Genomic DNA, 23,332 nt, shown 5'->3' with positions numbered 1-23,332 from the left:
TCATGAACAGAACCAACACATTACAATCCACTTATAAAAAAACACATTACATATCACATTACATCTCTCCCATATATGCAACAAATACAAAACATAATCACGCATACAATTCCATTTTTGAAACCTTTCTACAGGATAACATGTGCCCCTAACAATATGCCTATCCTACTTCTAATAAACAAGCAGCAAGATCTCATCCCACGCCAGTAGCCCACAGATCTCCACGTCTCCATTCCTCAAGCCTCCATCTTCTCTTCGCCTCTTGTCGGCCAAGTCGCAAAGCGTCCTTTAGGACATAGCTCTCCATCTGACTTAGTCCCATTTCAAGAACAGCCTGGGCAGGCAGGCTCACGCCCTTCACCACAAAACAGTTCCTTGCCTTCCAAATTGCATCACACAGACAGCGTATTAGGACCCACAGCATGCCCCACTGCACTTTGCTCAGTTTCTCTTGGTCTTTCTTCGGGCTCCCATACAGCACACGCTGCCTATGTATGGGCAGCTGTCCCCGGAACAAATCCAGGACGGAGCCTGCCTCACTCCACACCTTCCTCGCCTCCAGACATCCCCAGAGAACGTGACCGACCGTTTCTTCCTCTCCACACTTCTCTCTCGGGCATCTGGGTGACCTCCCCAGATTACATGCATGCATCACCGCTCGAACTGGCAATACATCGTGGGCTACCAACCAAGACAGATCTCGATGCTCGTTCATCAGGGCAGGATGGCTCGCATTCTGCCACACTTCTGGCGTCTCGTCTAACACAAGGCCATGAACCGGACACATATCCCCATTACCCTGCAGAAAGTTAAACAGAGATTTACCATTAGCCACAATTTCAGCCTTACATCCTTCCAGCCCCTTGGACATCACAAATCTTTTAAATAACGCATAATGATAGGGCAGATCAAAGGCTGTTGGCACAGACAAAGGCACGGACATCAACTTTAACTTCCTCAAATAGGAACTAATATAGAATCTCACAAAGCAGGCCCCTTTTGACACACCATTCAGACACATAGCAAAATGCAATGCACAAAACTTTGACATTAAAAACGTCTGGACATCTGGCAACCCTTTCCCCCCCTTTAATTTATCCTTCCCCACCACACTCCTCCTCACTCTCTCCCATTTCCCCTGCCAAAAAAAACGAAACACAGCTCTGTTTAGCAGCGTTACCACATTCCTAGATGGTGGGAACACGACCGCCACATACAACAACAGTGGCAATATTACCCCCTTTACCACCATCACCCTCCCCTCCATCGTAAGCCTCCTCAGCCTCCAAAACCCTAGCTTTTTATTGACCCTACTTCCCACCTCCTCCCAGTTCTTACCCCCTGATCCATTAACATCAAATTTCACCCCCAGAATCTTAATGCAGTCTTCCTTAACTTTTAATTTTATACTACCCCTCCCGTCCCATTTCCCGTAGAACATTGCCTCCGATTTCTCCTGGTTCAGTTTAGACCCAGACGCACGACAAAAAACATCAGCTTTCTCCAAAGTCCTCTGAATGGACAACTCATCCCGACAGAGGACATTGACATCATCCATATACAAGACACATTTAACCTCCTGCCCCCCACTCCCAGGAATAGTTAACCCTTTATACACTGGGTCCCTTCTCAAAGCTTGTGCCAGCGGCTCCATACAACAGATAAACAGGAGCGGAGATAACGGACAGCCCTGACGGACGCCACATCCCACACTAACTGGATTTGACAGACACCCATTTACCAATACCCTGCTATACACACCCTTATATAACAGGCCCACCCAGTCTAAAAACCTCTTTGCAAACCCCATTTTTCGCAGAACACCAAACATGAACTGATGCGAGACCCGATCATACGCCTTTTCAAGATCTAAATTTAGTACACATAATCGAATTCCCCTGTCTCTCGCATAACAGATGACATCTCTCATCAATACCAGGCTGTCCGTGATCTTCCTACCTGGAACGGCACAAGTTTGATCCGGGTGGATAACATCCCCCAGCACATCCCTCATACGTTGAGCCAACAATTTACTGAACAATTTAAAATCCTGGTTCAACAATGTAATTGGCCGCCAATTTTTCAGCTCAGCCTTATCCCCCTTTTTAAAAATCAATGTAATAATGCCCTCTCTAAATGAAGGTGGAAACTCCCCTCCCTCCTCCCCACACTCCCGAAACAAGGCCAACAGATCTGGTGCCACTAACTCCCAAAACTTTAAATAGAACTCCACAGGGAGTCCATCCCCCCCCGGTGTCTTGCCCAGCCTCACCCCCCTGACCACCTCATCTAACTCTTCCCTCGTAAACTCTTTGTCCAACTGCCCTCCATCCCCCACCTCCCGCTCCAAATGTCCTAACACCTCCTCCATAGCCCCCATTTCAATTTCTTTCCTTACATAAAGGCCCCCATAAAACTCCTCCACCACCCTCAACAGCCCCTCTGTAGTCTTAACTAAAGCCCCATCCCTCCCTTTCATAGAGTCTATAAATTTCCTCCCATCCAGCACCTTTTTAAAAAAATACCGACTACACTTTTCATTTTCCTCTAAATGCTTCTCTCTGCTTTTAAATAAGAGCCCCTTCACCCTCCTCTCTACCACCCCCTTCAGTCTCTTTTTCACTTCCCTGATCTCTTCACTAAAGTCCAGCCCTGCATTGTACAATTTAGTTAAACTCTCCAGCTCCTTGAACAAAACCTTCTCCTGCCTTCTCTCCCTCTCTGCCTTCCTCCTCCCCGCCCAAATAAAGAAATGTTTTGTTTTCTCCTTCACCAGATCCCACCACTCTGCCTGGGACCCACAAAGGTCCTTTAAGGACAGCCACTGGCCATACCGCTCTCTAAATACCTCACACACCCAATCATCCTCCAACAACTCGCAATTTAACTTCCACACACCCCTCCCTACATCCACACAACCTGTAAGGTCAAAAGCAGCTTTCAGCGCACAGTGGTCAGAGAAAAACATTGGCACCAGCACACACTCCTCGCACTCCACCCTCTGTGAGACAAACACAAAATCAATCCTGGACGCCTGGGTCCCATCCCCTTTCACCCAAGTGAAACCTCTTTCCCCCACATTGTTCACTTTAAAACAGTCCACTAGTCGAAAGTCCTCCACTATTTCTTTTAGCATTTTACTAGATTTATCCAGCGTGAACCCCTTCTTTCTCTCTCGCCTATCCTCCATTGTTAACCCACAATTAAAATCCCCTGCTACAATAACCGGCCTGCTCCTCACTAATTTAACCCTTAAATCTTCAAATAAACTAGCCCTCCCCTCCACCTCTGGCGGAGCATACACATTAATTAAGCTAAAACTTTTCCCAAAAAATTCCGCCTCCACCTCCAGCACCCTACCTTTTTCAATCACTCTATGATCTTTAATCATAACCCCCTTATTTTTAATCAAAATTGCTACCCCATCTGATTTATTTTCATTTGATCCGGACCACACAGATGGCCCATAACCCCACCTCCCCTCATAAGTACTATAGTCCTCCAACCCAGGGATACCACACTCTTGCAAACACAAAATATCACACTGTATCCCACTCAAATATGACAACACCAACGTACACCTATCACTACTTTTAATACTCCTAACATTTATAGTAACCACACTCAGAGCCATTGCAAAACAAGCTAACAGCCATACACATACAGAATCCTGCATCAGGATATTTTTAAAAGGGGCTCCTCCCCCTCCCCCTCCTGGCCAGTTACCACAAATTCCTCCCTCATACTTACCTCACCCGAGGAAAACACTACGACCCCCTCCAGATCCAGGAACGGCTCTCCCCCATTCTTCTCCGCACCACCATCCCCTCTATAGTCACCCCTAGAGGAAACGACTGAACTGGGGGATGAAAAAAACTCCTGTCCTACTCCCCCACTTCCCTGCTTCTTTTTCTTCTTCCCCTTCTTCCTCCCCTCCACCCTCACAAACCCATCCCCCTCCTCACTATGTAACTTCCTTTTCCCTGGAGTCCACTCTTGATCCATATCCTCTGAGTTACCATCCTCCTCCTCCTCCCGTCCTGTTCCCTCAACACTAGCCTCATCCCGCTCCCGCTTTGCACACGGAATACCGCCCCCTCCATCATCCTCCACAGAGCTTACCACCCCACTCCCCCTATACACCTCCTCCCTGCTCCTTCCACTGGACCCCTCCCCTGGGTCCTCGCTCTCCTCCTCTGATGGGGACACCATCAAATCTTCCTCCAGAACAGATCCCTGCTGATCACTTCCCCCCTCCCCCTGTGCCTCCCCCTCCCTCCCCTCCTCCCTCACCTCCCCTCTATTCTCCTCCCTCTCACCCCCCTTCTCCTGCTGCTCACTTCCCCCTTTCTGCCTCCCCTCACCCTCCTCCTCCTCCTTCTCCTCCTCACTCTCTTCTCCCTCCTCATACCTCTTAGCCCTATTGGCAAAGGATCTAGGACAATTCATGAAAAAGTGTGTCTCACTCCCACACAGATTACACTTCCTCTGAACTTCACATTCCCTAGCCATGTGCCCCTCCTCTTTACACACATTACACACCACTCTCTTACACACCACCGCTAAGTGCCCCACACCTCCACACTTCCGACACACCTTAGGCTGGCCGAAATAATGCACATACCCCCTGTCAGCACCAAGTGCAATGTCAGAAGGTATGTGCAGAAACCCATCATATGTCCCTAAGCCTCTCCACAGCTCACACACCACCCTCCATGCCCCAGTCCACACCCCATCATCATCCCTCACTTTTATAGCCTCCCCCTTCACATGGCAATACCTCCTCAACCAAGTGCACACGTCCTGTCCCTTCACCATCTCTGAGCCCATTCTCACAATCACAACCCTTCGTGCATTATTTGTCAGTTTCTCCAAACTCAACTTCTTAATCAGATCATGTCCCCTTAGGTTATGAAACCTGCTCACACACTCCATCATACCCGCTTCAGACATAAAACTTACATCCCATTGGCCTCCTTTCCCTGTCGTAATAATACAGTTTAAATCAATAGGCCTAAACCCCAACACCTTCTGTACAACCCCTCTGGAAAACTCAAGCCTATTCAAAAACAACTTCTCCTCCCCCTGCTTCGACTCATTTATAGAGAACCTAACACAATTTAAACGGCGTCCCCCAACCCTTGGACCCGCCATTCCAATAATTTAAGAAGCAATAGAAATATTGAAAAAAACACCCAAAAAGGCAAAAGAAAATACTTAACTAGAAAGCAGATAAGGTGCCCTCAAAGGGTCCCCCTTACCTGCTAAGCAAAACTGGCTCCTGGTCTTCCCTCCTTCGTCCACCACCTCAGCTACCAGCAACCAATATTGCCACCGTTTACCGTTACCGTTTACCGTTTACCGTTACCGTACCTTACCTTACCTTACCTATCGCTTCCAAATCAAGCTGCGGTCAAGCCACACACTTGATCTTAGCCAAAAGGCCGAGAAGCGATGGCGACTTGGCCCTTGCCCGGGGCCCCCCAGCCCGGACGGCACAGGGGGATTCAAAGGTGGGTGCAAAATTTCAACCACAAGCAGACCCCAAAAAAACGGGCTGCTGCTTCCAGAGGGGAAATGTGCAATTTAAGCAGGAGAAAACAAAACAAAGCAAAAACACACACATAACACCAAAAACAAAACATAAACTGGCGGAGTGCGTCTTACAAATAGTCATGCCAAGCTGCTATGCTGTGCAAGGTGCCTTGGTAACTAAAACTGTGCCTCGCTGGCTGGCTGGCTTGCTAAGAAGGTCTTGGCATAGGGACATGTTCCACCACACTTGTCTGGTTAGCTGCATGCTCCCAGGAAACAAACTGCTGCTGTCTACATCATCACCACATGTGAATAAAAGAAAGAAAGAAAGCAAGAAAGAAAGAGAAAGAAAGAGAGAAAGAAAGAAAGAGAGAAAGAAAGAAAGAAAGAAAAAAAAAAGAAGTAAAACGGCGGGAAAACTTGCATCAACACTGGCACTCTCCCTCCAGCAGGGGTAGACAAAATGCTCACAGGAGAGATCCAGATCTGACTTTGACCAACGTTAGAGAAAGGTGTGCACCGTTCCCGGAGGTACTGCAATACCGGGCCGATGCGTGGAGTGGACGGAGCAAGCCCCTGTTCCATCTCCCGATTCCAAAAATCAATTTAATATATGGTCCCCTGATAGGGGACGTATCAGATATTAAACTGATAAGAACAGATACTACACTTGATCTTAGCCAAAAGGCCGAAAAGCGATGGCGACTTGGCCCTTGCCCGGGGCCCCCCAGCCCGGACGGCACAGGGGGATTCAAAGGTGGGTGCAAAATTCCAAGCACAAGCAGACCCCCAAAAAACGGGCTGCTGCTTCCAGAGGGGAAATGTGCAATTTAAGCAGGAGAAAACAAAACAAAGCAAAAACACACACATAACACCAAAAACAAAACATAAACTGGCGGAGTGCGTCTTACAAATAGTCATGCCAAGCTGCTATGCTGTGCAAGGTGCCTTGGGTAACTACAACTGTGCCTCGCTGGCTGGCTGGCTTGCTAAGAAGGTCCTGGCATAGGGACATGTTCCACCACACTTGTCTGGTTAGCTGCATGCTCCCAGGAAACAAACTGCTGCTGTCTACATCATCACCACATGTGAATAAAAGAAAGAAAGACAGCAAGAAAGAAAGAGAGAAAGAAAGAGAGAAAGAGAGAAAGAAAGAGAGAAAGAAAGAAAGAGAGAAAGAAAAAAAAAGAAGTAAAACGGCGGGAAAACTTGCATCAACACTGGCACTCTCCCTCCAGCAGGGGTAGACAAAATGCTCACAGGAGAGATCCAGATCTGACTTTGACCAACGTTAGAGAAAGGTGTGCACCGTTCCCGGAGGTACTGCAATACCGGGCCGATGCGTGGAGTGGAAGGAGCAAGCCCCTGTTCCATCTCCCGATTCCAAAAATCAATTTAATATATGGTCCCCTGATAGGGGACGTATCAGATATTAAACTGATAAGAACAGATACTACACTTGATCTTAGCCAAAAGGCCGAGAAGCGATGGCGACTTGGCCCTTGCCCGGGGCCCCCCAGCCCGGACGGCACAGGGGGATTCAAAGGTGGGTGCAAAATTCCAAGCACAAGCAGACCCCCAAAAAACGGGCTGCTGCTTCCAGAGGGGAAATGTGCAATTTAAGCAGGAGAAAACAAAACAAAGCAAAAACACACACATAACACCAAAAACAAAACATAAACTGGCGGAGTGCGTCTTACAAATAGTCATGCCAAGCTGCTATGCTGTGCAAGGTGCCTTGGGTAACTACAACTGTGCCTCGCTGGCTGGCTGGCTTGCTAAGAAGGTCCTGGCATAGGGACATGTTCCACCACACTTGTCTGGTTAGCTGCATGCTCCCAGGAAACAACCTGCTGCTGTCTACATCATCACCACATGTGAATAAAAGAAAGAAAGACAGCAAGAAAGAAAGAGAGAAAGAAAGAGAGAAAGAGAGAAAGAAAGAAAGAAAGAGAGAAAGAAAAAAAAAGAAGTAAAACGGCGGGAAAACTTGCATCAACACTGGCACTCTCCCTCCAGCAGGGGTAGACAAAATGCTCACAGGAGAGATCCAGATCTGACTTTGACCAACGTTAGAGAAAGGTGTGCACCGTTCCCGGAGGTACTGCAATACCGGGCCGATGCGTGGAGTGGACGGAGCAAGCCCCTGTTCCATCTCCCGATTCCAAAAATCAATTTAATATATGGTCCCCTGATAGGGGACGTATCAGATATTAAACTGATAAGAACAGATACTACACTTGATCTTAGCCAAAAGGCCGAGAAGCGATGGCGACTTGGCCCTTGCCCGGGGCCCCCCAGCCCGGACGGCACAGGGGGATTCAAAGGTGGGTGCAAAATTCCAAGCACAAGCAGACCCCCAAAAAACGGGCTGCTGCTTCCAGAGGGGAAATGTGCAATTTAAGCAGGAGAAAACAAAACAAAGCAAAAACACACACATAACACCAAAAACAAAACATAAACTGGCGGAGTGCGTCTTACAAATAGTCATGCCAAGCTGCTATGCTGTGCAAGGTGCCTTGGGTAACTACAACTGTGCCTCGCTGGCTGGCTGGCTTGCTAAGAAGGTCCTGGCATAGGGACATGTTCCACCACACTTGTCTGGTTAGCTGCATGCTCCCAGGAAACAACCTGCTGCTGTCTACATCATCACCACATGTGAATAAAAGAAAGAAAGACAGCAAGAAAGAAAGAGAGAAAGAAAGAGAGAAAGAGAGAAAGAAAGAAAGAGAAAAAGAAAAAAAAGAAGTAAAACGGCGGGAAAACTTGCATCAACACTGGCACTCTCCCTCCAGCAGGGGTAGACAAAATGCTCACAGGAGAGATCCAGATCTGACTTTGACCAACGTTAGAGAAAGGTGTGCACCGTTCCCGGAGGTACTGCAATACCGGGCCGATGCGTGGAGTGGACGGAGCAAGCCCCTGTTCCATCTCCCGATTCCAAAAATCAATTTAATATATGGTCCCCTGATAGGGGACGTATCAGATATTAAACTGATAAGAACAGATACTACACTTGATCTTAGCCAAAAGGCCGAGAAGCGATGGCGACTTGGCCCTTGCCCGGGGCCCCCCAGCCCGGACGGCACAGGGGGATTCAAAGGTGGGTGCAAAATTCCAAGCACAAGCAGACCCCCAAAAAACGGGCTGCTGCTTCTAGAGGGGAAATGTGCAATTTAAGCAGGAGAAAACAAAACAAAGCAAAAACACACACATAACACCAAAAACAAAACATAAACTGGCGGAGTGCGTCTTACAAATAGTCATGCCAAGCTGCTATGCTGTGCAAGGTGCCTTGGGTAACTACAACTGTGCCTCGCTGGCTGGCTGGCTTGCTAAGAAGGTCCTGGCATAGGGACATGTTCCACCACACTTGTCTGGTTAGCTGCATGCTCCCAGGAAACAACCTGCTGCTGTCTACATCATCACCACATGTGAATAAAAGAAAGAAAGACAGCAAGAAAGAAAGAGAGAAAGAAAGAGAGAAAGAGAGAAAGAAAGAGAGAAAGAAAGAAAGAGAGAAAGAAAAAAAAAGAAGTAAAACGGCGGGAAAACTTGCATCAACACTGGCACTCTCCCTCCAGCAGGGGTAGACAAAATGCTCACAGGAGAGATCCAGATCTGACTTTGACCAACGTTAGAGAAAGGTGTGCACCGTTCCCGGAGGTACTGCAATACCGGGCCGATGCGTGGAGTGGACGGAGCAAGCCCCTGTTCCATCTCCCGATTCCAAAAATCAATTTAATATATGGTCCCCTGATAGGGGACGTATCAGATATTAAACTGATAAGAACAGATACTACAATTGATCTTAGCCAAAAGGCCGAGAAGCGATGGCGACTTGGCCCTTGACCGGGGCCCCCCAGCCCGGACGGCACAGGGGGATTCAAAGGTGGGTGCAAAATTTCAAGCACAAGCAGACCCCAAAAAAACGGGCTGCTGCTTCCAGAGGGGAAATGTGCAATTTAAGCAGGAGAAAACAAAACAAAGCAAAAACACACACATAACACCAAAAACAAAACATAAACTGGCGGAGTGCGTCTTACAAATAGTCATGCCAAGCTGCTATGCTGTGCAAGGTGCCTTGGGTAACTACAACTGTGCCTCGCTGGCTGGCTGGCTTGCTAAGAAGGTCCTGGCATAGGGACATGTTCCACCACACTTGTCTGGTTAGCTGCATGCTCCCAGGAAACAACCTGCTGCTGTCTACATCATCACCACATGTGAATAAAAGAAAGAAAGACAGCAAGAAAGAAAGAGAGAAAGAAAGAGAGAAAGAGAGAAAGAAAGAGAGATAGAAAGAAAGAGAGAAAGAAAAAAAAGAAGTAAAACGGCGGGAAAACTTGCATCAACACTGGCACTCTCCCTCCAGCAGGGGTAGACAAAATGCTCACAGGAGAGATCCAGATCTGACTTTGACCAACGTTAGAGAAAGGTGTGCACCGTTCCCGGAGGTACTGCAATACCGGGCCGATGCGTGGAGTGGACGGAGCAAGCCCCTGTTCCATCTCCCGATTCCAAAAATCAATTTAATATATGGTCCCCTGATAGGGGACGTATCAGATATTAAACTGATAAGAACAGATACTACACTTGATCTTAGCCAAAAGGCCGAGAAGCGATGGCGACTTGGCCCTTGCCCGGGGCCCCCCAGCCCGGACGGCACAGGGGGATTCAAAGGTGGGTGCAAAATTCCAAGCACAAGCAGACCCCCAAAAAACGGGCTGCTGCTTCCAGAGGGGAAATGTGCAATTTAAGCAGGAGAAAACAAAACAAAGCAAAAACACACACATAACACCAAAAACAAAACATAAACTGGCGGAGTGCGTCTTACAAATAGTCATGCCAAGCTGCTATGCTGTGCAAGGTGCCTTGGGTAACTACAACTGTGCCTCGCTGGCTGGCTGGCTTGCTAAGAAGGTCCTGGCATAGGGACATGTTCCACCACACTTGTCTGGTTAGCTGCATGCTCCCAGGAAACAACCTGCTGCTGTCTACATCATCACCACATATGAATAAAAGAAAGAAAGACAGCGAGAAAGAAAGAGAGAAAGAGAGAAAGAAAGAGAGAAAGAGAGAAAGAAAAAAAAAAGAAGTAAAACGGCGGGAAAACTTGCATCAACACTGGCACTCTCCCTCCAGCAGGGGTAGACAAAATGCTCACAGGAGAGATCCAGATCTGACTTTGACCAACGTTAGAGAAAGGTGTGCACCGTTCCCGGAGGTACTGCAATACCGGGCCGATGCGTGGAGTGGACGGAGCAAGCCCCTGTTCCATCTCCCGATTCCAAAAATCAATTTAATATATGGTCCCCTGATAGGGGACGTATCAGATATTAAACTGATAAGAACAGGTACTACACTTGATCTTAGCCAAAAGGCCGAGAAGCGATGGCGACTTGGCCCTTGCCCGGGGCCCCCCAGCCCGGACGGCACAGGGGGATTCAAAGGTGGGTGCAAAATTTCAAGCACAAGCAGACCCCAAAAAAACGGGCTGCTGCTTCCAGAGGGGAAATGTGCAATTTAAGCAGGATAAAACAAAACAAAGCAAAAACACACACATAACACCAAAAACAAAACATAAACTGGCGGAGTGCGTCTTACAATTAGTCATGCCAAGCTGCTATGCTGTGCAAGGTGCCTTTGGTAACTACAACTGTGCCTCGCTGGCTGGCTGGCTTGCTAAGAAGGTCCTGGCATAGGGACATGTTCCACCACACTTGTCTGGTTAGCTGCATGCTCCCAGGAAACAAACTGCTGCTGTCTACATCATCACCACATGTGAATAAAAGAAAGAAAGACAGCAAGAAAGAAAGAGAGAAAGAGAGAGAGAAAGAGAGAAAGAAAGAAAAAAGAAGTAAAACGGCGGGAAAACTTGCATCAACACTGGCACTCTCCCTCCAGCAGGGGTAGACAAAATGCTCACAGGAGAGATCCAGATCTGACTTTGACCAACGTTAGAGAAAGGTGTGCACCATTCCCGGAGGTACTGCAATACCGGGCCGATGCGTGGAGTGGACGGAGCAAGCCCCTGTTCCATCTCCCGATTCCAAAAATCAATTTAATATATGGTCCCCTGATAAGGGACGTATCAGATATTAAACTGATAAGAACAGATACTACACTTGATCTTAGCCAAAAGGCCGAGAAGCGATGGCGACTTGGCCCTTGCCCGGGGCCCCCCAGCCCGGACGGCACAGGGGGATTCAAAGGTGGGTGCAAAATTTCAAGCACAAGCAGACCCCAAAAAAACGGGCTGCTGCTTCCAGAGGGGAAATGTGCAATTTAAGCAGGAGAAAACAAAACAAAGCAAAAACACACACATAACACCAAAAACAAAACATAAACTGGCGGAGTGCGTCTTACAATTAGTCATGCCAAGCTGCTATGCTGTGCAAGGTGCCTTTGGTAACTACAACTGTGCCTCGCTGGCTGGCTGGCTTGCTAAGAAGGTCCTGGCATAGGGACATGTTCCACCACACTTGTCTGGTTAGCTGCATGCTCCCAGGAAACAACCTGCTGCTGTCTACATCATCACCACATGTGAATAAAAGAAAGAAAGACAGCAAGAAAGAAAGAGAGAAAGAAAGAGAGAAAGAGAGAAAGAAAGAGAGAAAGAAAGAAAGAGAGAAAGAAAAAAAAAAGAAGTAAAACGGCGGGAAAACTTGCATCAACACTGGCACTCTCCCTCCAGCAGGGGTAGACAAAATGCTCACAGGAGAGATCCAGATCTGACTTTGACCAACGTTAGAGAAAGGTGTGCACCGTTCCCGGAGGTACTGCAATACCGGGCCGATGCGTGGAGTGGACGGAGCAAGCCCCTGTTCCATCTCCCGATTCCAAAAATCAATTTAATATATGGTCCCCTGATAGGGGACGTATCAGATATTAAACTGATAAGAACAGATACTACACTTGATCTTAGCCAAAAGGCCGAGAAGCGATGGCGACTTGGCCCTTGCCCGGGGCCCCCCAGCCCGGACGGCACAGGGGGATTCAACGGTGGGTGCAAAATTTCAAGCACAAGCAGACCCCAAAAAAACGGGCTGCTGCTTCCAGAGGGGAAATGTGCAATTTAAGCAGGAGAAAACAAAACAAAGCAAAAACACACACATAACACCAAAAACAAAACATAAACTGGCGGAGTGCGTCTTACAAATAGTCATGCCAAGCTGCTATGCTGTGCAAGGTGCCTTGGGTAACTACAACTGTGCCTCGCTGGCTGGCTGGCTTGCTAAGAAGGTCCTGGCATAGGGACATGTTCCACCACACTTGTCTGGTTAGCTGCATGCTCCCAGGAAACAACCTGCTGCTGTCTACATCATCACCACATGTGAATAAAAGAAAGAAAGACAGCAAGAAAGAAAGAGAGAAAGAAAGAGAGAAAGAGAGAAAGAAAGAGAGAAAGAAAAAAAAAAAGAAGTAAAACGGCGGGAAAACTTGCATCAACACTGGCACTCTCCCTCCAGCAGGGGTAGACAAAATGCTCACAGGAGAGATCCAGATCTGACTTTGACCAACGTTAGAGAAAGGTGTGCACCGTTCCCGGAGGTACTGCAATACCGGGCCGATGCGTGGAGTGGACGGAGCAAGCCCCTGTTCCATCTCCCGATTCCAAAAATCAATTTAATATATGGTCCCCTGATAGGGGACGTATCAGATATTAATACTCTTTTATTGAGATTTTACCTTTTTTTACATTTACACCCATTCGTTTTTTCATTCATTTTACATTTCTTTTAAAGATGACATTCATGCATACAGACATACATTTTGTTTTAAAAGCATTTAAAACACATTTAAAAACACCAAGACAATTGTGCTTTGTACATGGTTAAAACAGACACAGATTAAAATCAACATGAAAAAAACCTGTGCTGTTTTAAAAGTGACTGGAAAAAAAGAACCATCTATAAAAAACCAGTGCTTGTGAGGGCCGGGGAGTGCTCTCTAAAAAGGTTCAAAAGTGAACATAAAACTAGATCTAAGACAGGGACAGGGGAAAAGGGACAGTGTATAAACAGTGAGTTAAAATTCTAAAATTTTAAAACACTTAAAATGTAACTTTTAATAGTTTACATTAAAAATCTTAAAGATACATAAAACAAAACAAAACAAAATCAAATAAAACATTCAAATTAAATCAAAGGTCCATAAAACTGAAACAAAAAGACTACATAAAACCAGGGCACCGTTGAAAAACGGTCATGCCAGCTAAAAAGGGCGGAATGCTGGCATGACAAAATAAATAAAAGGCTTAGCGGTGCCCCGTAGTCCCGCTCCTAGGAGCTAGCGGTTCCAGTTTTTTCCTTTATTCCATCTTCACGTCCTGAAGTCCGGCGATCCTCCACTCCGCGCAGGCCTTGTCCTTCCCGAGGGTCCGGATGTCCAGAATTACAAAGTCCTTGATAAGAGTTTGTGCCCTTCTGGTCGTGGTGATAGTGTCTAGCTCCTGCTTGTGATAGACACAGACGTTACGGCCTTCCCACAGGATCTGCTTGACAACATTGATGACACGCCAAACGCACTTAGCTGTGCTGGTAGTGATTCCTCCCGCAGGCCCATAGAGCACAGTCTCAGCGGTCATCTTGGCCGTGTCAGCAAACCTGTTTAGGAAGACAGAGACAGAGAGCCAGACACTGCCAGCCACATCACACTCCCAGAAGATATGGGCTGGTGTTTCTCTCTTGCGGCACTTTGCATAGGGGCATGTTTCTACTTGGGCTAGTCCCCTCCTGAACATGAACGCTCGAGTGGGGAGTGCACTGTGGACGGTGTTCCATGCTATATCCTTCTGGACATTACTGAGGCAGCTGTGAGACACATTCTCCCAGATTTTTTGGCTTTGGGTGAGGGAGAAAGTAGCTACTTTTTCAATTTCCTGGGAACCGGCAAGATATTTAGTTACAGCCTTGTATTCCCAGGAGGCCAATTTTGCTTTATCTAAGCCCAATTTATATATAGTGTCCCTTAAGGTTCTATAATACAATGGGGGGTCCCAGGAGTACGGCACGGTGTTATCAATAGTGCAGAGGCCCAAGGCCCTGAGACAGGTGGCAAAATAGAAACGATTCATGTAACATACCTTCCTGTCCAGGGCCTGGATGTTCTTGATAGTTTGCGTGAGCCCCTGCACTCGGGTGAGCTGCACAACGTCCGGGACCCCCTTACCTCCCTTCTTGTCGGCTTTACTCAGGGTGGCTCGCTTTACCCTCTCCATCTTGCTGCCCCAGATAAAGCGGTGGATAATGCGGTCCACCACTTTTTTGGTGGTCCTGTCTGGGGGAAAGATTTTTCCTACATAAGAGAGGATGGGGAACAGTATAGACTTGGTTATTAATACTCTACCCGTCATTGTTAAGGATCTTGTGCTCCATCCGCCAATCTTTTTACGGACCTGGTTAATGGCCGCCGTCCAGCTCTGGGCCCCCGAGCTATTGTTCTCGAAAATGAGGCCCAGAATCTTGATTTTGTCCTTTTTGACAGGGTACATGTCCGACAGTTCCCTATCTACCTGCCAATTTTTAGACACGTAGACTTCGCTCTTGGACTTATTAATCACTGCCCCGGTCGCCGTGCAGTACTTCTCAAGGATATTACTAATCCGAGGTACCGACGATGTGTTGGTGCAAATGAGTGACACATCGTCCATATATGCTGTTGTTTTGACCTGGACCCCGTTGGATCCAGGCAGCTGGAAACCAGTTATATTGGTATCCCTACGAATTGCCTGCAGGAGGGGTTCAATGCACACGACATATAGCAGTGGGGATAGTGGGCAACCCTGTCTGACCCCTGACTGGATAGATATTTTACCAGTCAGGTGCCTGTTCACCAAGACTCGGGTACTAATGTTTGTATAGATGGTTTTAACCCACTCCCTAAGTCCAGGAGCGAATTTCATCTGGTCCATCACTTTGTACATATATTCATGGCTTACCCTATCGAACGCCTTCTCCTGGTCAAGGTTGAACAGGCAGAGGGGATGGTTCCGTTCTCTAGAATAAGCCAGAATGTCCCTTGTTAACATTAAAATATCCGTGATGGACCTCCCTGGGACGCCACAAGCCTGGTCGGGGCCAATGACCAAAGGGAGGTGTACTTGTAGCCGGAGCATCAGAGCTTTGGCTAGTATCTTGTAATCCACGCAAAGGAGGCTGATTGGGCGCCAATTCCGTAGATCTTTAACTTCCCCTTTCTTATGAAGGAGAGTAATTACACTCTCCCGCATAGAAGGGCCCAACCGCTTCTCCCTGTAGACCGCTCTGTAGACCTCCGCTAAATGGACTTTTAGTGTGTCCCAAAAAAGATGATAATACTCACCCGGGATGCCATCTGGACCTGGCGTCTTACCGGTGTTCATGGTCTTAACCGCCTGGGTGAGCTCCTCCAGCGTGAGTTCTGGGTCCTTCTCCTCCTCCTCGTCGTCCCGCACTGAGTCAGGCTCCAACTGGCTCAGGAACCACTCTATCAGGGTGTCATCTGTAGCTTTGATGTTATACAGGTCCCTATAGAAGTTCTCTACCATTTTTTTCACTCCCTCACTATCCTCTACTATCCTCCCCCTGCTGTCGAGCATGGAGGACATCAAGTGCCGCTTCTCCCTCGTTTTCTGGAAGAATGAAGCGAGTACACTTTTCGTCTTCCTCCATTTTTTGCACTTTTGCATTGTGCATGACCTTTCGTTGTTCCTCCCTACAAAGCACTGAAAGATCTAGCTTGGTCTGGGCTATCTCGTCGCTTACAGGGAACCCCCGAAGCTGAAGCAGGCTCAGACGCTGGAGGGCAGCATTCAGGTGTTTATATTTGGCCCTCCTTTCTTTTGCTTTCCTCTTGCCTGCTGCTATGAAATAACCCTTAGTTCTCATTTTGACCATCTCCCACCACTCTATAGGGGAGTTGAATAGGTCACGCAAAGTGGTCCACTCAACAAGCCTGCTCTTATAGGCTGCAGCTATGGAGGGGTCATCGAGTAAGGAGGTGTTTAATTTCCAAACCCCTGACCCCATCTGGGAGGTCTGAGGGACCTGCAATGTTACCTGCAGGAGCCTATGGTCAGAGAAGAAGACGGCCTGGGTGTCTACTTCCGTCTTCGTAAGGGAGCTGGTATGCAGGACGAGATCTATACGGGAGAAGGAGGTCCCAGATGAGCTCACCCAGGTAAAGGGAGGCACCAGGTCCTTACCTGCATCACACAGGGAGAAATCAGATATTACGGAGGACAAGACTCTACTAGAGCGGTCGTTGCCTGGCCTGCTCCGGTCTACGTCCCTCAGAGCACAATTGAAGTCACCTGATACGATGACGGGTACGTTCTCCAGCAGGAGTGGACGCAGCTGTGGAAAAAATTGAACTCTTTCGTTTTGGTTAGTGGGTGCGTAGACATTGACCAGTCTGAGGGGAGTGTTGTTGTATGTCACATCCACGCTCAGAATTCTACCAGGTTCTACCTCCCTGCTGCTGCGGGAGGTAATAAATGGGTTTTTAAACAGGATACCTACTCCGTCGGCTCTGGCTATGTTGGAGCCCGACCAGAAGGAGTCCCCCAGGGTCCAACTCTCCTTCAGGTCCCTATAATCAGGGCTCGACGAAATACCACACTCCTGCAGAAAGATGAGATCTGCTTTCAAGTTAGCTAGATAGTTTAGTACATCAAATCTTTTTTGTGTCTCCCTGATGCTCCTGACATTAACAGACACACATATCAGGGCCATCAGGGTAGCTAACAAGAAAAGGAGTCGCTGCGTCCACCCCATAGCGACTATGATTGGGAGGTCGGGACACTCTTCCTACTCTTAGCTCTACGCTTGCTTCGAGGGGGCTTGGGCTTATTTGCAACTCCCATCACCCCTGAGAAGGTACTCACTGCTGCCTCGTCCAAGAAGGCACCGTCTTTATATGCACAGTACGTGGAGTTGTTGGGGCTATTCAACTCCCCACAAGGTAAGTCTGGTGGAACTTGCTCAGGGCCCCTCGGAACGTGTGGGTCAGCTTTGTCCTGGGGGGGGGTTATGACAGACAGCATTCTTTGGCTGTTACCGTCTGTTGAATTGGAGCTGTTAGCAGACTTCTGGCTTACCGCGTCCAGGGGTATTCCCATGTCCTCCAGTGCTGTATCTAGGAGGACCTCTAGGGGGCCCCTGGTTTTGCCCATACAAGGGAGGGGGTCAAGGATGCTTTGAAGGGAGGCCCTTCGCTTGAAGAGGGTCATTGCTACAGAGGTACTGCTGGTCAGGGAAGGTGTTGACCCCGACCTCTCCCTCGGTGCATTAGTGAACACCTCTTCTGCGAGGTGTGCTAGGGTTTGTGCCAACGACTGGGAAGGCTGGCTGGGGATGCCCTGGCTGGCTGCTACCTGCCCACTAGGCGGCAGTGTAGCCGTCCCACTCGCCTCCGTCTCTGCCTGCGAGGGCAAGACTGGGGACTTTGTGTGGACATTATCTGGTTTTGGATCTATGGGGGCCACCTGCAACTTGCTGTCTTTGATCTTGGTCTTCTTTCTTTTCCCCCCCTCGTCTCTACCCTTTCTTTTCCCCACCCTCTGCTGGTTCTTCACTCCCTTCCCCTCCTTCTCACTCTCACTTTCACTGTCGCTTTCGCTTTCCTCCCCCACGGACTCAATCCTTATGGCGTCATAACGAGAGCCGAGGGGGTGTGCTGGCGCTGAGAGGGCCCTACTCAGGGGGGGGCCGCTGCTGGGTCCGGGCTCCCTCCCTGCCTCGTGTTCTGTATCAGAGGAGCTACTGGAGGAGCTAGTGGAGTAGCTGTTGTACTCTCTCTCTGGGCTGGGGGAAGGGGTCCTCGTAAAACGGGACATGTCTCGGGGGCGGGGGGGTGAGGGGGGTGCTGGTGATGATGGTGGTGCTGGAGTCTGGGTTTTGGATACTGTTGGTGGTGATGTGGACTGATCTTTGTTACTTGCTCCCTCTTCCTGCTCAGGCCTAGGCTTGTTCGTATTTGCCTTGCTGGCTCTGGCCATGTTGGCATAGGAAGAGGGGCAGTCCTTAAACAGGTGCCCCTTCTTTCCACACAAATTGCACTGCCTCTCTTCTCTGCAGTGGCTGTTCTCGTGGGGGGCGCCGCAGTTCCTGCACTTGACTACAGTACATGTGGCCGCCAGGTGTCCTAATTCCCCACATTTCCTGCAGAGTTTTGGCATCCCATTATAGAATACCAGCCCTCTGTTGGGCCCTAACACTATGGAGTTTGGAATGTGGCGGACGCCTCCAATGCCCGATGGATCAACATTGAGGCGTACCAGCCACTTTCTGGCTCCTGTCCAAACCCCATCTTCATCTGTAATTTTCCTCCCTTCTGATGACACCCTCCCATAGCGGTTAAGCCATGTTGTAATATCATAGTCGCTAACAGCCTCATTGAAAAATTGGACAGTAACAACTTTCATTTCTCTGTCTGTCAGTGCATCCACACAAAATTCTTTGTATGGAGCGAGATATTTATTCTCCCCCCAAAAGGACCACATTTCTTGTAACTTTTGGGGGTTCCTAAAACTGACCTCAAACACTTCCTTAAGCCCTGGCAATTTCACCAAACAATTCAAGTCAGAAGGGGAAAAACCCATACCCCTCTGAAGAATGGTCCGGCTGAACTCCAGTCTCGTCAGTCCTGGTTCCGTTTCCTCTTGCTGGGTCCTTGTGAAGCGCACTGCATTGTGCCTCCTGGTCTCCTGGGTTGGCCGGAACGCCATCCTTCAGCTGGCTCCTCCGATTGGGGTGGGAGAAGCCTCTGGACGTCCGGGTTGTCTCTCTCTACGGAAAAGAGACAACGTAAGCAGCAAATCTGGGCAGTTGAAGGAACTATTACTTTAGTCCCTGAGGAGATGGTCGCCTCGCAAGAGGGACCCCCTCCCCAGGTGAACGGTGTCCTTCCCTGGCGGAGTAGGGGGCGCTGCTTGGCACTGAGACCACGTAGGAAGAATCGTGGCTGTGACGCCTCCTCGGGGTCCGGGGCCGCCCTCTGCTCCTCCCAGATGGCGCCCTCTGCTGGGCGCCTGCTGCTCTCTCAGTCTGGATCTCGATTACAATCAAGGGCTGGGGATGAGGTCGTCTAGGTCATCAAAGGGTCCTCAAAGGTCGTCTGGATGGTAGGTCCTCCTTCTCTCTAACTCCAGGAACGTCTGGAAAAGCCGGAACCGCCTGAAAAAGAAAAAAACTGGAACCGCCTGAAAAAGAAAAAACTGCTCTCAACAGTCAACAAAATCTTGAAAGACCCTCGGCCTGGATTGGGCAAGCCAAAACCAGACTGAGCATTAGTCTTCCAAAAAGTTGCCGAGCTGAAGAAAGCCAGTCAAAAATAAAAAAAAATTCTGTTCCTCCTCACCCGAACAAACCTCTCACAGACCCTCGGAGGGAGCGGGCAATGCCACTACCCTCTAAGCCTTAGTCTTAGAAAGATTTATTCGAACTGAAGAGAAGCCAGAGTGATATTAAGATATTAGATATTAAACTGATCAACTGATAAGAACAGATACTACACTTGATCTTAGCCAAAAGGCCGAGTAGCGATGGCGACTTGGCCCTTGCCCGGGGCCCCCCAGCCCGGACGGCACAGGGGGATTCAAAGGTGGGTGCAAAATTCCAAGCACAAGCAGACCCCCAAAAAACGGGCTGCTGCTTCCAGAGGGGAAATGTGCAATTTAAGCAGGAGAAAACAAAACAAAGCAAAAACACACACATAACACCAAAAACAAAACATAAACTGGCGGAGTGCGTCTTACAAATAGTCATGCCAAGCTGCTATGCTGTGCAAGGTGCCTTGGGTAACTACAACTGTGCCTCGCTGGCTGGCTGGCTTGCTAAGAAGGTCCTGGCATAGGGACATGTTCCACCACACTTGTCTGGTTAGCTGCATGCTCCCAGGAAACAACCTGCTGCTGTCTACATCATCACCACATGTGAATAAAAGAAAGAAAGACAGCAAGAAAGAAAGAGAGAAAGAAAGAGAGAAAGAGAGAAAGAAAGAGAGAAAGAAAGAAAGAGAGAAAGAAAGAGAGAAAGAAAAAAAAAAGAAGTAAAACGGCGGGAAAACTTGCATCAACACTGGCACTCTCCCTCCAGCAGGGGTAGACAAAATGCTCACAGGAGAGATCCAGATCTGACTTTGACCAACGTTAGAGAAAGGTGTGCACCGTTCCCGGAGGTACTGCAATACCGGGCCGATGCGTGGAGTGGACGGAGCAAGCCCCTGTTCCATCTCCCGATTCCAAAAATCAATTTAATATATGGTCCCCTGATAGGGGACGTATCAGATATTAAACTGATAAGAACAGATACTACACTTGATCTTAGCCAAAAGGCCGAGAAGCGATGGCGACTTGGCCCTTGCCCGGGGCCCCCCAGCCCGGACGGCACAGGGGGATTCAAAGGTGGGTGCAAAATTTCAAGCACAAGCAGACCCCAAAAAAACGGGCTGCTGCTTCCAGAGGGGAAATGTGCAATTTAAGCAGGAGAAAACAAAACAAAGCAAAAACACACACATAACACCAAAAACAAAACATAAACTGGCGGAGTGCGTCTTACAAATAGTCATGCCAAGCTGCTATGCTGTGCAAGGTGCCTTGGGTAACTACAACTGTGCCTCGCTGGCTGGCTGGCTTGCTAAGAAGGTCCTGGCATAGGGACATGTTCCACCACACTTGTCTGGTTAGCTGCATGCTCCCAGGAAACAACCTGCTGCTGCCTACATCATCACCACATGTGAATAAAAGAAAGAAAGACAGCAAGAAAGAAAGAGAGAAAGAAAGAGAGAAAGAGAGAAAGAAAGAGAGAAAGAAAGAAAGAGAGAAAGAAAAAAAAAGAAGTAAAACGGCGGGAAAACTTGCATCAACACTGGCACTCTCCCTCCAGCAGGGGTAGACAAAATGCTCACAGGAGAGATCCAGATCTGACTTTGACCAACGTTAGAGAAAGGTGTGCACCGTTCCCGGAGGTACTGCAATACCGGGCCGATGCGTGGAGTGGACGGAGCAAGCCCCTGTGCCATCTCCCGATTCCAAAAATCAATTTAATATATGGTCCCCTGATAGGGGACGTATCAGATATTAAACTGATAAGAACAGATACTCTTTTATTGAGATTTTACATTTTTTTTTTTTTTTTTTTTTACATTTACACCCATTCGTTTTTTCATTCATTTTACATTTCTTTTAAAGATGACATTCATGCATACAGACATACATTTTGTTTTAAAAGCATTTAAAATACATTTAAAAACACCAAGACAATTGTGCTTTGTACATGGTTAAAACAGACACAGATTAAAATCAACATGAAAAAAACCTGTGCTGTTTTAAAAGTGACTGGAAAAAAAGAACCATCTATAAAAAACCAGTGCTTGTGAGGGCCGGGGAGTGCTCTCTAAAAAGGTTCAAAAGTGAACATAAAACTAGATCTAAAACAGGGACAGGGGAAAAGGGACAGTGTATAAAACAGTGAGTTAAAATTCTAAAATTTTAAAACACTTAAAATGTAACTTTTAATAGTTTACATTAAAAATCTTAAAGATACATAAAACAAAACAAAACAAAATCAAATAAAACATTCAACATAAATCAAAGGCCCATAAAACTGAAACAAAAAGACTACATAAAACCAGGGCACCGTTCAAAAACGGTCATGCCAGCTAAAAAGGGCGGAATGCTGGCATGACAAAATAAATAAAAGGCTTAGCGGTGCCCCGTAGTCCCGCTCCTAGGAGCTAGCGGTTCCAGTTTTTTCCTTTATTCCATCTTCACGTCCTGAAGTCCGGCGATCCTCCACTCCGCGCAGGCCTTGTCCTTCCCGAGGGTCCGGATGTCCAGAATTACAAAGTCCTTGATAAGAGTTTGTGCCCTTCTGGTCGTGGTGATAGTGTCTAGCTCCTGCTTGTGATAGACACAGACGTTACGGCCTTCCCACAGGATCTGCTTGACAACATTGATGACACGCCAAACGCACTTAGCTGTGCTGGTAGTGATTCCTCCCGCAGGCCCATAGAGCACAGTCTCAGCGGTCATCTTGGCCGTGTCAGCAAACCTGTTTAGGAAGACAGAGACAGAGAGCCAGACACTGCCAGCCACATCACACTCCCAGAAGATATGGGCTGGTGTTTCTCTCTTGCGGCACTTTGCATAGGGGCATGTTTCTACTTGGGCTAGTCCCCTCCTGAACATGAACGCTCGAGTGGGGAGTGCACTGTGGACGGTGTTCCATGCTATATCCTTCTGGACATTACTGAGGCAGCTGTGAGACACATTCTCCCAGATTTTTTGGCTTTGGGTGAGGGAGAAAGTAGCTACTTTTTCAATTTCCTGGGAACCGGCAAGATATTTAGTTACAGCCTTGTATTCCCAGGAGGCCAATTTTGCTTTATCTAAGCCCAATTTATATATAGTGTCCCTTAAGGTTCTATAATACAATGGGGGGTCCCAGGAGTACGGCACGGTGTTATCAATAGTGCAGAGGCCCAAGGCCCTGAGACAGGTGGCAAAATAGAAACGATTCATGTAACATACCTTCCTGTCCAGGGCCTGGATGTTCTTGATAGTTTGCGTGAGCCCCTGCACTCGGGTGAGCTGCACAACGTCCGGGACCCCCTTACCTCCCTTCTTGTCGGCTTTACTCAGGGTGGCTCGCTTTACCCTCTCCATCTTGCTGCCCCAGATAAAGCGGTGGATAATGCGGTCCACCACTTTTTTGGTGGTCCTGTCTGGGGGAAAGATTTTTCCTACATAAGAGAGGATGGGGAACAGTATAGACTTGGTTATTAATACTCTACCCGTCATTGTTAAGGATCTTGT

General features: G+C 48.1%; 10 non-coding genes and 3 pseudogenes across 10 annotated transcripts; all 13 read right to left on the bottom strand.

Annotated features, from left to right (window-relative positions):
• Positions 1 to 6,044: 6,044 nt before the first annotated feature.
• LOC131735587 (U2 spliceosomal RNA) lies at positions 6,045 to 6,235 on the bottom strand. The gene has a single exon (XR_009327578.1). It is a non-coding gene; the product is annotated as a U2 spliceosomal RNA (small nuclear RNA).
• A 598-nt stretch (positions 6,236 to 6,833) lies between these two features.
• Positions 6,834 to 7,024, bottom strand: LOC131735581 (U2 spliceosomal RNA). Its single transcript, XR_009327572.1, has one exon. It is a non-coding gene; the product is annotated as a U2 spliceosomal RNA (small nuclear RNA).
• A 590-nt stretch (positions 7,025 to 7,614) lies between these two features.
• LOC131735583 (U2 spliceosomal RNA) lies at positions 7,615 to 7,805 on the bottom strand. Its single transcript, XR_009327574.1, has one exon. It is a non-coding gene; the product is annotated as a U2 spliceosomal RNA (small nuclear RNA).
• Positions 7,806 to 8,390: 585 nt separating this feature from the next.
• LOC131735582 (U2 spliceosomal RNA) lies at positions 8,391 to 8,581 on the bottom strand. The gene has a single exon (XR_009327573.1). It is a non-coding gene; the product is annotated as a U2 spliceosomal RNA (small nuclear RNA).
• A 598-nt stretch (positions 8,582 to 9,179) lies between these two features.
• Positions 9,180 to 9,370, bottom strand: LOC131735586 (U2 spliceosomal RNA). Its single transcript, XR_009327577.1, has one exon. It is a non-coding gene; the product is annotated as a U2 spliceosomal RNA (small nuclear RNA).
• A 597-nt stretch (positions 9,371 to 9,967) lies between these two features.
• On the bottom strand, positions 9,968 to 10,158 carry LOC131735596 (U2 spliceosomal RNA). The gene has a single exon (XR_009327582.1). It is a non-coding gene; the product is annotated as a U2 spliceosomal RNA (small nuclear RNA).
• Positions 10,159 to 10,737: 579 nt separating this feature from the next.
• LOC131735584 (U2 spliceosomal RNA) lies at positions 10,738 to 10,928 on the bottom strand. Its single transcript, XR_009327575.1, has one exon. It is a non-coding gene; the product is annotated as a U2 spliceosomal RNA (small nuclear RNA).
• Positions 10,929 to 11,499: 571 nt separating this feature from the next.
• Positions 11,500 to 11,690, bottom strand: LOC131735585 (U2 spliceosomal RNA). The gene has a single exon (XR_009327576.1). It is a non-coding gene; the product is annotated as a U2 spliceosomal RNA (small nuclear RNA).
• A 599-nt stretch (positions 11,691 to 12,289) lies between these two features.
• Positions 12,290 to 12,480, bottom strand: LOC131735595 (U2 spliceosomal RNA). The gene has a single exon (XR_009327581.1). It is a non-coding gene; the product is annotated as a U2 spliceosomal RNA (small nuclear RNA).
• Positions 12,481 to 13,064: 584 nt separating this feature from the next.
• LOC131735590 (U2 spliceosomal RNA) lies at positions 13,065 to 13,219 on the bottom strand (annotated as a pseudogene).
• A 6,725-nt stretch (positions 13,220 to 19,944) lies between these two features.
• On the bottom strand, positions 19,945 to 20,061 carry LOC131735593 (U2 spliceosomal RNA; annotated as a pseudogene).
• Positions 20,062 to 20,672: 611 nt separating this feature from the next.
• On the bottom strand, positions 20,673 to 20,863 carry LOC131735594 (U2 spliceosomal RNA). The gene has a single exon (XR_009327580.1). It is a non-coding gene; the product is annotated as a U2 spliceosomal RNA (small nuclear RNA).
• Positions 20,864 to 21,461: 598 nt separating this feature from the next.
• Positions 21,462 to 21,631, bottom strand: LOC131735588 (U2 spliceosomal RNA; annotated as a pseudogene).
• Positions 21,632 to 23,332: the final 1,701 nt, after the last annotated feature.

The sequence above is a fragment of the Acipenser ruthenus genome, unplaced genomic scaffold (assembly GCF_902713425.1).
Source record: "Acipenser ruthenus unplaced genomic scaffold, fAciRut3.2 maternal haplotype, whole genome shotgun sequence".
NCBI lineage: Eukaryota > Metazoa > Chordata > Actinopteri > Acipenseriformes > Acipenseridae > Acipenser > Acipenser ruthenus.
The sequence above is the reverse complement of the archived record's forward strand: the minus strand, read 5'-3'. Positions and strand labels throughout refer to the sequence as shown.